The sequence below is a fragment of the Gossypium arboreum genome, chromosome 8, assembly GCF_025698485.1.
Source record: "Gossypium arboreum isolate Shixiya-1 chromosome 8, ASM2569848v2, whole genome shotgun sequence".
Taxonomy (NCBI): Eukaryota; Viridiplantae; Streptophyta; class Magnoliopsida; order Malvales; family Malvaceae; genus Gossypium; species Gossypium arboreum.
The window spans coordinates 60,088,154-60,101,207 of NC_069077.1; positions in this window are offsets into that span (position 1 = coordinate 60,088,154).

The window sequence follows — 13,054 nt, forward strand, 5'->3', positions numbered from 1 at the left end:
TGAGAGTGGATTTGATTAAAGATGCTGAATGAAGGTAAAGGTAATCCGTGAAAGTCTAAAGTCGGCCACGATCGTCGAAAATCGTGACGCGGATTTGAAACGAAGGACATTGAGTATCGTGGGAGATAAAGTGTTTCTTAAAGTTTCGCCTTGGAAAAGATACTCGATTCTACCGTAAGGGCAAGTTGAGCTCGAGATTCATTGGGCGTCTGAAATCTATGAACGAGTTGGCCCGATTATGTATCGTTTGATTTTGCCCCGAACTCGAAAAGATTCACAACGTCTTCCATGTTTCAATGCTTCGACGCTATAGATCCGATCCACGCACGTAATTAGTCCATCGAGGTTGAAATTCAATCCGATATGAGTTATGAAGAAGAACCGATTCGTATCCTAGCTCGTGAAGTGAAGGAGTTGCGAAACAAAAGGGTTCCATTAGTAAAAGTGTTATGGCTCAAACACGGGATGGAAGAAGCTACTTGGGAACCCGAGAGCTCTATGAAAGAGCGCTACCCAAACCTATTTATCGTAAGATTTTCGGGACGAAAATTTCTTAAGTGGGGAGAGTTGTGACACCCAAAATTGACCCTAGTTGGGAAGTGGTTTCGAGACCGCTAAACCGAGTCACCGAAATGTTTGAATGTAACATTTATTGTCTAGAATATGTAATTATGAATGTGTGAAAATTTCAAGTTCCGATTTAGCCGATTGCATGTGAATTCAGTTAGTAGGACTTGTGTGACACTTTTGAAAAGTGAAAGGCTAATCTATAAGGACCTAATAGTGCATGTAGTCAAGGGAGGACTTGCATGTCAAATTCCCTTCCCCAAGTTGTAGTGGCCGGCCATGACAAGGAATCATGGGCTAAACATGTCATGAAACATGTTTTGTTGGTGCATTAGGGGGAAATAATAAACAAATAAGCATGGGTAGTAAAGAAAGGAAAAAAAATGTGTGTGTGAGTGAACCCCCCATTGCCGCACATGGAAGAAAAGAAAAGAAAAAATTTTGCTCATCCATTTCATTCTCTCTTGACCGAAAATACTAGAGGGAAGGAGGAATTTTGCTTCATGCTTGGGTTGGAAGAGGATTAGGAAGAGGTTTGGCTATATTTGCATCAAGATTAAGGTATGTTTGATGTTGTGCCATGAGATTCATGCATGTTTTTGGTTGCTAACTTGATGTTCTTATTAGCCCATGGTTCAAATCTTTGTTATATCATGGGGATGGTATTTGGCCAAGGTGGATTTTGAGTTAATGCCATTGCATGTTAAATATGAAGCTTGATGATGATACATGTGATGGTGGATTGAGGACTCTTAGATTTTCTTTGAGCATTTTGAATGATATACTAAGTTCTTTGTGTAATCGTGACCAAAATTATGGTGTTGTGATGTATTCGCCATGGTACATCCCCAAGTGTGATTTATGCTCTTTGCATGGAGAGTAAGATTTGTGTTTCGAAATCATGTTCATGTTTAGTTACAATCAACTTGAGATTCAGCTCTAGCATACATATATGTATATATGTTTGAGCATGATGTATTGGTATGACGTATATACTATCTTAAGGTATATACTTACTTATGATGATGTTTTGGTTATGAAGGAAATGATAGATGTGTATTGAGTTACAATATGGAAAGGTATTAGTTAGTAAAATGTATGCTGTTTTTGTGTGGTAATAAGTGCATAAATGGCCTCAACATGGACATGCATATTCGGCCACATGAAGGGAAATTGGTGTGCATGTATTTGGTTAGAGGCAACCATATTGAAGCCTTATCTTGGCTTAGATTGTTGACTAAATGGGTAATAAGTGAGGATGGTTGCCGAATATACAAACATACATATGCATGTGTAATTGAATTATGAATGTTTAGCAAGATGGTTAAACTAGTTGATTTATTGATTAAGCTCAAGGAGTTAAAGAAGGAGAATCAAGCAAGGGAAAGGCGAAGGTCATCGAGTAGCCGACTTGGACTATTTTACCCAACACAAGGTAAGTCATTAAGCATATATTTGATATTGCTTAAATGATTGTAATATCTATGCAATTGTGTTTAATGAGATGAAATATATACAAATGTATGTGTATGAAAAGATGATGTTGTTGAACGTAAAAGAGATAGTGAAATGTGTATGAAGTATGCTTCGCACTAAGTGTGCGAGAAATAGATGTGTACGGTGATGAGATTGGCACCGAGTGTGCGAGCTTGTAATGTACGGCACTAAGTGTGCGAGTTGGGACTATATGGCACTATGTGTGCGGGCTTGAATCACGTGGCACTAAGTGTGCGTGATTGAGTATTAAGCACTATGTGTGCGAACTCTACATATATCTCCGAGTGAATATTTATATGGAGGCGTGACTCTATCGAGATGAGTATGGACAGCGGAAAGAGTAAGTACCTTGAGTTCATGGCTAATAGATGCTATGTTCATGCTCGGGGTGGAGTGGTAAGATTTAAATCTATGTGATGATTTCAATTGCATGATGGTTGCGAAATGAAATGATGTATGGAAATTGCTTCAAATATCCTATTGAATAGTATATGAAATGTAAATGTATGACTTGGTATGAGATTGATCCGAAGGATTTAAGGAACTATGGTATAGTTCGCATGCGGCTAGCACACTTGGCCTTGTTTCATTATTTCATTTTATGATAATGTTATTAATGGATGGTTGTGGAATGCTTATGACTTCTTGAGTTATAAACTCACTCGGTGTTTTCTTGTCACCCATTTTAGGTTCCTTGGGCTCGTTCCTTTTGGGTGTTCAGAATCGCCAACGAAGTCATCACACCGCTAACAACTTTTGGTAATTTCTTCGTAGTTGGTCTTGGAGTACATTTCGGCATGTATAGGCTATTATGTTTGTTTGAACTTGGTATGTAAATATTTTGAATAGCCATGCGAAAATGGCTTATAAATGTTTTGAGCACAATGTTATAATCATTTGGTATGTATATGCTCATTAAGAAGTACGGAAATGTTAGGCAACGACCAGCCATTAGAATGGGTCATCATGATTATATTTTGGACTATATATGAAAAAGGGGTGGTTGAATCATAGAAACTATGTGTTAGAGAAAGTCTGCCCTAGAAATAGATGCTGGCAGCAACAGTGATGTGGATGTCAAAAATCACTAAAAATAGTAGGAATGGAATTAAATAGTGAATAAATTATGTAAATGAACCTTGATGGGTATATTTTCATATGGACGAAACGAAATGACCATATGAGCTGTATTTTAAGAGATATTCAAGATCTCGTGAGACAGGACCAGAACGGTTTCTGGATTCCCTGTTCCATCTTTGAAAATCCATTATAAATTAACCAGAGATATTTAGGAGTCATACCATATATTTATAAATTCCTCTTTGAGTCTAGTTTCTATAGAAACAAACGACATCAGTATTGAAGCCCTACACAGGGAGTTATTCCAGTTGTAACGCACGAAGGTCAGTGTAGTCGACTCCTGTAACATGGGAGACTTTAACTAATAAACTGTACTAATTGGCTCGACCAAAAATTCTAGAAAAAAATATGTAGATGGACATATGAGTATAGTTTCAGGGAAAAATTATGAAACTGATTTTCGAGTTGTAAAACTCAAGTTATGATTTTTGAAGCGACTAGTACACAGATTGGCAGCTTGTCTAGAAAATTCTCAATAAGTGGTTTGAAGTCTGTTAACACCTCGTGTTCGACTCCGGCGACGGTCTCGGGTTCGGGGTGTTACATACTCAGTCGAATCGGATCTATTACTGGTGGCACAACCGAGACTTGTTGAGGAACAGGTGGGGGTGAAGGTTGTTGAGCACCTGGATTCATTCATATGAATTTCGTGAACCACTCAGTCATCATTTGGAAGAAGGCTTGCTTAGCCTCTCCACCCTAACTACTAGATATCGGCCTAAACTCGACTGGCACTGCCCCTTGAGTGGGAGCAGGTGTATTGTTCTCAACATCATGAGCTATCGCTCATTCGGGATCAATTAGCTAGATGAAAAACACACTTTAACTACCAGGAATACTCACACTATCGCAATTCATATATATGGCATGTATAGCTAAACTAACATACGCTATGTTAGTCCTAGAATCGACTAAAATGTAGCTCTGATACCAATAAGATGTAACACCCCTAACCCGTATTCGTCGCCGGACTAGGGTTAAAGACGTTACAGGACAAATCTAAACATCTCACATTCATTTCTCAATCATCATAGCATCATCGTCACACATCATTACAAAACCCCCTACATAGGTCAACAAGACCTTAAACATGCTTTAGAAAGGGGTCAGGACTAAACCGAGCATATACAAATTTTCTCAGAAACTTAACAAATTTTTCAAAGTTTCACAAGTCACACGCTTGTGTGAATAGACTATGTGCCTTACATAGCTTTAGACATGCCTGTGTGTCTAAACCATGGAAAAACAGGGCATACATACTGACTTAACCACATGGCCACAAGACACACTCGTATGCCTTGGTCGTGGTCAAAACTGACTTGGGTCACACGACCAACCACATGCCTATGTGTCTAGCCCGTGTACCATTCGAAATGGCCACACACGCCTCTGTGCCAAGGTTACGTGTCTCATACGGCCACTAGACACGCCCGTGTGTCTAAGCCATGCTCAAGACTGACTTGCATAACTAAGTTATAACAGACACAGGGTCAAGACACATGCACATGTTGTAACACCCCTAACACATATCCGTCGCTGAATTAGGGTTACGAGGCATTTTCGATCAAAAACACAATTTCAAAACATTAATTAATATATAATCAGTCAAGTCAAACCCATTTCTAATTAAAAATACAATCGATTCACATTTCAGAATATACATCAATTTACACCTTGCATATACAGGTCACAACCAATTTCAATTTGTTACTAACAGCATATAATGTATTTATTTGCACTGCATTATCTATTACCAACATGGTTAAACATACATCTATTACCACTTATGTAATTATGCATATAGCCACTAAATCATGTACATATTCTTATAATTTAATAAGCCATAATTCACATCTTAAACCACTTACTTATACGACTTAGACCATATGCAAATTAATCTTTCATGCCTTTCACTTTAATACTAATTAAAGCATTCATACGGTAATAATCATGCATTTTCATATACTTTATTCAAAGTAAATAATCATTAATGTCTACACATACCATTTAATCATTAGATTTTGTGCATTTGACCTTAGTAAATTTAACTATTTTAAGCACACGTCATTAAAAGGTACACTTATTATATATATTAGTTAATATGTCTAAATTACATATTGAATAACAAAATATTGGTCAATATTCGGACTTTTAAATTATTGATTACTTATTATCACTCTTGTCTTAACTCATACAACAATTTCATAGTAACCATGTTTACGTATACAATCATATTATATAATCCAATAAGCAATCATATATGTTTTCAATACATTATACCATACCCAACTCATTAATAATGCACATGTATAATATACACAACTTACCTAAAATAAAGATCACATTTAAAATAGAATACATACCAATCAATAGACCAAAATTATCCATGAAACATATGCAATATTTACCAACAATAAAGTTCAATGAACATTTAACCAAGAGTATATAAAACCAAATTTAGACATAACAAGCAAACCATTTTCAAAGCACATGGTACCTACCACAAACATTAAACATTCATGGCACGTAACTATGAAACTAAAGCGAACATAAACCAAACTTAACATAAAAGAATTTAAAAATAAAAGTTTAGCCATTTTCGCATGGCTTATATACATAACCAACATTCAGCATTTCAAAGTATGTTCCAGTCTATACATGCCATAGTTCTAAAATGCAACTTATAAAATACCGAAGGAAGTCGATAGTGTTGTAGACTTTGCTAACGATCCCCAAGCTTGTAACTTGAATCCAAAATCTTTAAAACAGAGGCAAAATACACACAATAACCTATTATAGCTTAGTAAGTCATAACCAAATAAACAACTCAATAATATATTCAACTTGTTTTAAGCTAAACCAAATTACATTATCATTATCAATGCTTAACCTTTAACCTACAAATGAGATAAAATAATACATTTCCATACATCATTTTTTTCCCTTGGCTGAATGCTCACCTAAACTAACCAACCAATTGTCATTCAACTTTTAAGGCAAAATGTCACTATATAATCAAACATACGTATACACATTCAAATAAGCTCAAGGAACATAATATGACATTTTGTATGCATACTTCTTATTTAGCCGAATATACATAGTCACACACATGTATATACACATAGTTAAAAATCATGTTAATAATACTTAAGTTATTTAACTACAAGGTCGAATTCACACACCATATTCGCATATAATCCTTATTAGTATCACACACAATTTGTAACATATATCAAGTAGCTTACTTACCTCATTTCAACAGATAACAGACTATTTCTTACCTGGTCTTTCAACTCAAATTTCATATTTGTTCACAACTTATCATTTCTCGATGAACCATTCGGAATTGGATAGGACACGCGGATAATCACATATATTGTACAATGCCAACGTCCTAGATGTGGTCTTACATGTAATCAGATATCGATGCCACTGCCCCAGACAGGGTCTTACTCACACACATGTATTGTAATCACATGTCGATTCCATGGTCTTACTCGTACACATATATCGGAATCTTATATCATGACATATGTATCATAGCTATTCCTAAGGTTCACACGGGGCTTTCGGACATCGTAACTCGGTCGAAACCAATTCAGAAACATAGTAATCAAGCTTACTCACATTCAAATTTAGCATAAATAAAATCATATATTTCATTTCAGCATATATACCTTGCATTTAATTAAAACTAAATACGTCTATTTGCTTATAAACTTACCTCGGACGATACAAAATGGAATAGGGCAGCTAGTCGACAACTTTCGTTTTCCCCCGATCCAAATCTGATTTCTTTGGTTCTTGATATAAACATATTCAAATTAAGCTCATTAAAACATATTTTCATTCAATTTAGTCCAAAAACACATAAATGGGAAAATTACCATTTACCTTGACATTTACACTTTTTACAATTTAGTCCCTATTGTACAAAACACAAATATGCAAAATTTCCCTATACCCATGTTTGGCCAAATCTTACCCATATCCATACAAGCCCATGTATTTCATTTATTTCACATTTTAGCCCCTCAAATTATTATTTTTGCAATTTAGTCCTAATTACTCAAAATCATCAAAAACTCCAATACAAAACATGTTAATCTAAAACATATCTTTCATATTTCATCATCAAACAACAAAAATCACAAGCTCTCAACAATGGCATAACTAAAAATATTCACCAAAATCAAAAATTTAAGCATGGGTTTTGTAGTACTCGAAGCAACGATCTTAAAAACGTAAAAATTATCAAAAACCTCTATCAATTCAATATGCCAACATCATCACAATTTACCAAAGTTCCAAATGAACAAACTCATTACTTCAATATCCCATAATAAACCATTACATAAACATTATAAACATCATATTTCTTACTTATCAAACATACCATTTAGGCCGACTTAAGAGGCCATACATACCAATATTTACAAGCCAAGTCTTATGGCTAATCACAACACAAAACATACTAAAATGACACTAACCTATACATGCCATATACTATATTGCAACTCTCAAAATGGTACCAAAATAGATGTTTGATAGTGTGATTGATGTCGGTGACGATCCCCAGATTCGAGCTAGCTGTACAACACAGTAAAACAGAGAACATTTCACACAGTAAACTTTAAAGCTTAGTAAGTTCATACCATAAATAATCATCAGTTTATAATAACGAAACATCAACTAATAAGCACTTAGTAATTCACAAATTATCCATCAATTCTATTCTATCTCATTTAATATGTTCATATGAATTCATCAAGCTTCATACACATAGTATCATCTACCACATAGGTATCGAACATACCTGAACTTTCCCATATTTATTCATTTCATTCTTAACACTCATTCAAATACATTAATTTATTTGGAAGTCTTTCCATACTTTAAGAATTCGCACACTTAGTGCATTAGTAATGTAATAGCCTAATTTTGGGGCTAGTCAAAATAGTGGTTTTGGAACCAGTAACCCAAGGTTGGAGAAATTATTATTAATATTATTCTATGTGTGATGGCATGTTTATAAAGGTGCATGAAACTTTTGGTGAATTAATTTTAGCGTTTGTAAGCGTAATTGCGAAAAAGGACTAAATCGCATAAAGTACAAAGGTCCTTTTTTGATAGTTAAAGGTGTCTAATAGCTAGGGAACCAAAATTGGGGGTCTTTAAAGGGAAAATAGACCCTAAAAAGAGTGCTTGGCTATCTATGGGGACAAGAATGGTCGAAAAGTCAAATTAGGTGGGTTTTGGTAGCTTATTTGACTAAAATAAAAATAAAATAAAGGGAAAAGATATAATCTTTTTCCCCATCTTCTTCTCCACCAAATTTTCAAAAAAATTAGAGGTTTGAAATCTTGAAAATTTCAGCAACTTGTAACCCTCACAAGTAAGTGATTTTGATAGTCTTTCTTGTTGACTTTTGTACTTTTAGAACCCTTGTAGCATGAGCTTTCAAATGAGGGGACTGTTTTGCAAAATGGTTGAAAGTCTAGGGTTTTACCATGAGAGTGTTCATGTTGTTTTCTGAAATTTTAAGAAAATGAATCATGGTTATGAAATAAACAACATTTGTGAAGGGACTTCTCATGAAAACCTTAATAGGACCATCTTGTAAAGTTTGTAAAATAGATAGTAATATTCTGAAATATTGAAAATTTGGGTTGTCATAATAGAGATAAATGGTCGATTATGCTTGACTAATAAGGAAACTCGATAAAAATTAATTTCTAGGCCTAGGGGTAAAATAGTCATTTTGTGAAAGTCTAGGGGCAAAATGGTTATTTTGCCCAAATTATAAATTATTGAACATTTAGATTTAATTCATGATTAAATGACTAAATGTTGCCATTTTAGATCAAGAATTACAAAATTTAGGCCTAGAATGGGGAAAAGCAAAGCAAGTGGACTAAGTCGAACTAGTCGTCTACATTTTGTAATTCGAGGTAAGTTGTATGTAAATAATACAACTACATTGTTATTATATGCGTTTGAATTGATATAGCATAAATTGCTTGTTTGTGGAAATGATTATGTATGTTGAATATTGAGATAGTAGAATTCCCATTTTAACTTTAGGAAATAAATCGAATATTCATGCCATGACATTTGGGTTATTTGTGTGCAAGTGTAAGACATGTCTGGGACATGCATCGGCCACATTATAAGAGCCAGTGTAAGACCATGTCTGGGACATGGCATCGGCATTGAGACGAAAGCCAGTGTAAGACATGTCTGGGACATGCAACGGCCTCGAGATGTAAGCCAGTGTAAGACATGTCTAGGACATGCATCGGCTATGATATGTGTCAATGTAAGACCATGTCTGGGACATGGCATCAGCATGGATATGTGAGAGCTAGTGTAAGACCATGTCTGGGACATGGCGTCGGCCTCGATTTTGATAGTCAGTGTAAGATCATGTCTGGGACATGGCATCGACTTGATGGATGCACCAGTGTAAGACCATGTCTAGGACATGGCATTGATACTAGTCCTTATGTTTGAGGCGTAGTGAATATCTGATAGCTTTCCAAATGGTTCACTGGTGATAGTTACAGTTAAAGTTAAACGAGAAAAGTATAACCATGTTGTGAGTGGTACAGGTACTTATTTGAAATGTATGAGACGTGAGCCCAATATATATATGCTATGTGAATTGTATTGGTTAGTGACGATTTTGTTGTGCTTATGCTTACTTTTGTACCATAAGCATGATGATGAATGGTAAAGTTGTTGTTATATTTTTTTGCATGCAACTTACTAAGCTTTATGCTTACTCCCTCTCTTTTCCATTTTCTTTTAGTGCCGCTTAACTAGTTGGAGGATCAATAGATGTCGGAGGCATCAATCACACTATCAACTAAAGCACTCGATTTAATTAGATTTATCATTTAGAATATGGCATGTATAGGAACTTAGACATTTGAATTTTGCGTCAATGTTAATTGGCCAAATGTGATGGCTAACCTTAGCATTTGATTCATTTTGTATAAGGCCATGAAAAATGGCTAATATTGAAAGTTATTATATGAATGCAAGATACTCTTTCATGAATGTGAAATTGTTGGCATGGTTGAATATATGAAATGTATGTGGGCCTTAGCTATGGTTGTTTGGTTGAGAAATCATAATAAGTTAGATTTGGATAGGTTGATTGGTATTAGATTGTGCTTTAGGGTGGCAAAAGGCTTGGTAGATAACCTTATTTTTGTCAACATGGGTAGACACACAGGCGTGTGTCTAGGCTATGTGTGACACACGGTCTGCCCCATGGGCATGTTGCTAGGCCGTGTGTCCCCTGCACGTAAAAATTGCAAGTCAGTACGCATGGTAGTAAACACACGGGCAGATGCATGGCTGTATTAAGGGCACGACCTAGCACACAGGCATGTGCCTTGGCTGTGTGACCCTTAAGGGTTGTTGACGTCAGAAACAGAATGTCAAGGTTTTCAAACATGAGCTGAGACACGGGCGTGTCTTGGCCGTGTGATGGACACGGGTTATAGATACGGGCTTGTGTCAGGCCATGTATAAACCCCTGTAGGTTCAAATTTTAGAATTTAATTTACACGGGCATAGGACTTGGGCGTGTCCCTAGATGCTTGGCCGTGTGTGTCACACGGGCCATCAGCACGGCCATGTTATAATGACCATACGGGCTTGTTGCCCTTCCACACGAGCGTGTGCCCTGTTTCAAGGGTTATTTTTATTTAGTCGGTTTAAGGACTCGAGTTAGTTTGAATGGTTTCCAATGAGAGTTTGAGGCCCCGTAGGCCTACATTAAGGAGTTTAAACAAGGTTCGAAAAAGTTTTAAATTTGATCAAGTCTTGGTGACTCGAAAATGATTATATGCATGTGGTTAAGTATGGTAATGCCTCGTGCCCAATCTCGGCCTCAGACTCGGGTAAGGGGTGTTACATTTAGTGGTATCAAAGCTATGGTTTAGTCAGTTCTAGGACTAACCTAGCGTGAGTACGAGTCTAGCTATACATGCCATAATTGTATATTGATAGTGTGACGACTCCTGATGAGATAAATTTTGTTTTTATTTATATAGTAAATGGATCTTGACGTAGCTACGATAGATGATGTGGAGAATAATGCGCCAGCTCCCACTAAAGGGACCAGGCTGATAGATAGTGGGCCCGTGACACTAAGTCGGGGCGGAGGGGCTAGAGAAGCTTACCTCCACACGATAGATGCTTGGTACACAGAGTTTGTTCGTGCGAATCCAAACACTCCAGCTCCCCCACCTCCTCTGATTCCTCAGTATGCCCCTGTAGCTGCTTAAGGAGTGGATATGGTTAGGAGGGAGAAACCCCCAGTAGATAAAATACAAAAGCAAGGGGGCGAGGAATTTCAAGCTAATATTGATGATGACCCAGAAAGAGCAGAGTTCTGGTTGGAAAATACCATTAGGGTATTTGATGAGCTAACGTGCACGTCTGAGGAGTACGTGAAGTGCGCAGTGTCACTCCTACGAGACTCAGCCTACCAATGGTGGAATACTCTCGTGTCTGTTGTACCGAGAGAGAGGATAACTTGGGAATTCTTCCACGAAGAGTTCCGGAAGAAGTACATTAGCCATAGGTTTATAGACCATAAAAGGAAAGAATTTTTAAAGTTGAAGCAAGGCCGTAGAAAGGTGATGGAGTACGAGCGTGAGTTTGAGAGACTCAGCAAATATGCATGGGAGTGCGTATCTACAAAAGCTATCATGTGGAAGAGGTTTGAAGATGGTTTGAATGAAGATATTCATTTATTAGTTGGCATCTTAGAATTGAGGGAATTTGTGGTGCTCGGGGAGAGAGCATGTAAGGCTGAGGAATTGGCCAAAGAGAAGAGAAAAGTTGACATTGAGTCTTGAGACTCAAGGAAAAGAATGATGGGGAAATCACAGCAGACCCTATCTAAGAGGTCGAGAGAGTTTCCTACTTGATCAAACACGTCAGTGTGGTTCTCGAAAGAGCAAGAATAAGTAGTACACGGTGTCCAAAGCCTAAACTACTTCTATTACGAGTGTTGGTAGTGCTCGGCCAAATAGGCCAGAGTGTTCGCAATGAGGTAGCCGTCATTTTGGTGAGTGCCAAGGGAATGAAAGAGGTTGCTTCAAATGTGGATCACTAGACCACTTTATCCGAAACTGTCCGGAAGTAGATAACAACAAGAAAAAGCAAGATATGAGGGCGAATAGTGCTCCATCGAGGGGTAGACCACAAAAGAAACTGGGTAGTGGGGCTAGTAGTAGAGGTGCCCCTAGAGGTTCAACTGTAAGGTCCGAGCGCCGAGCGCCGAGTGCCTACAAGAACTTATGCGATTCGCGTTCAAAAAGAGGTATCTTCACCAGATGTGATTATGGATACTCTGTCTCTTTACGATATTTCTATTGTTGCTTTAATTGATCTGGGGTCTACCCATTCTTATGTTTGTATGAAATTAGTACCCAGTACAAATATGTCTATTGAGTCTACCGAATTTGTGATAAAAGTGTAATATCCTGATTTTGGGCCTAGTCGGAATAGTGGTTTCGTGACCACAAAATCCGAGATATAAATAATTATTTTATGATTATTTTAAAGTCTATGATATGATTGCATGATTGTGTGAAAATTTCGTGAAGAAATTTTATGCATAAAGTGCTTAATTTGAAATTTGGGACTAAATTGAATAAATTGCAAAACTTGTGTTCTAGAAGTATTTTGCATAAAATTGAATTAGATTATTAATTAGAGGTCCTTAAAGAGTAATTTTACCAATTTCTAAGTCTATGGACAAAATTGGACATGGATGGAATTTTGGAAAGTTTAGTAGTAAGGGCATTTTGGTCATTTAGGGGTA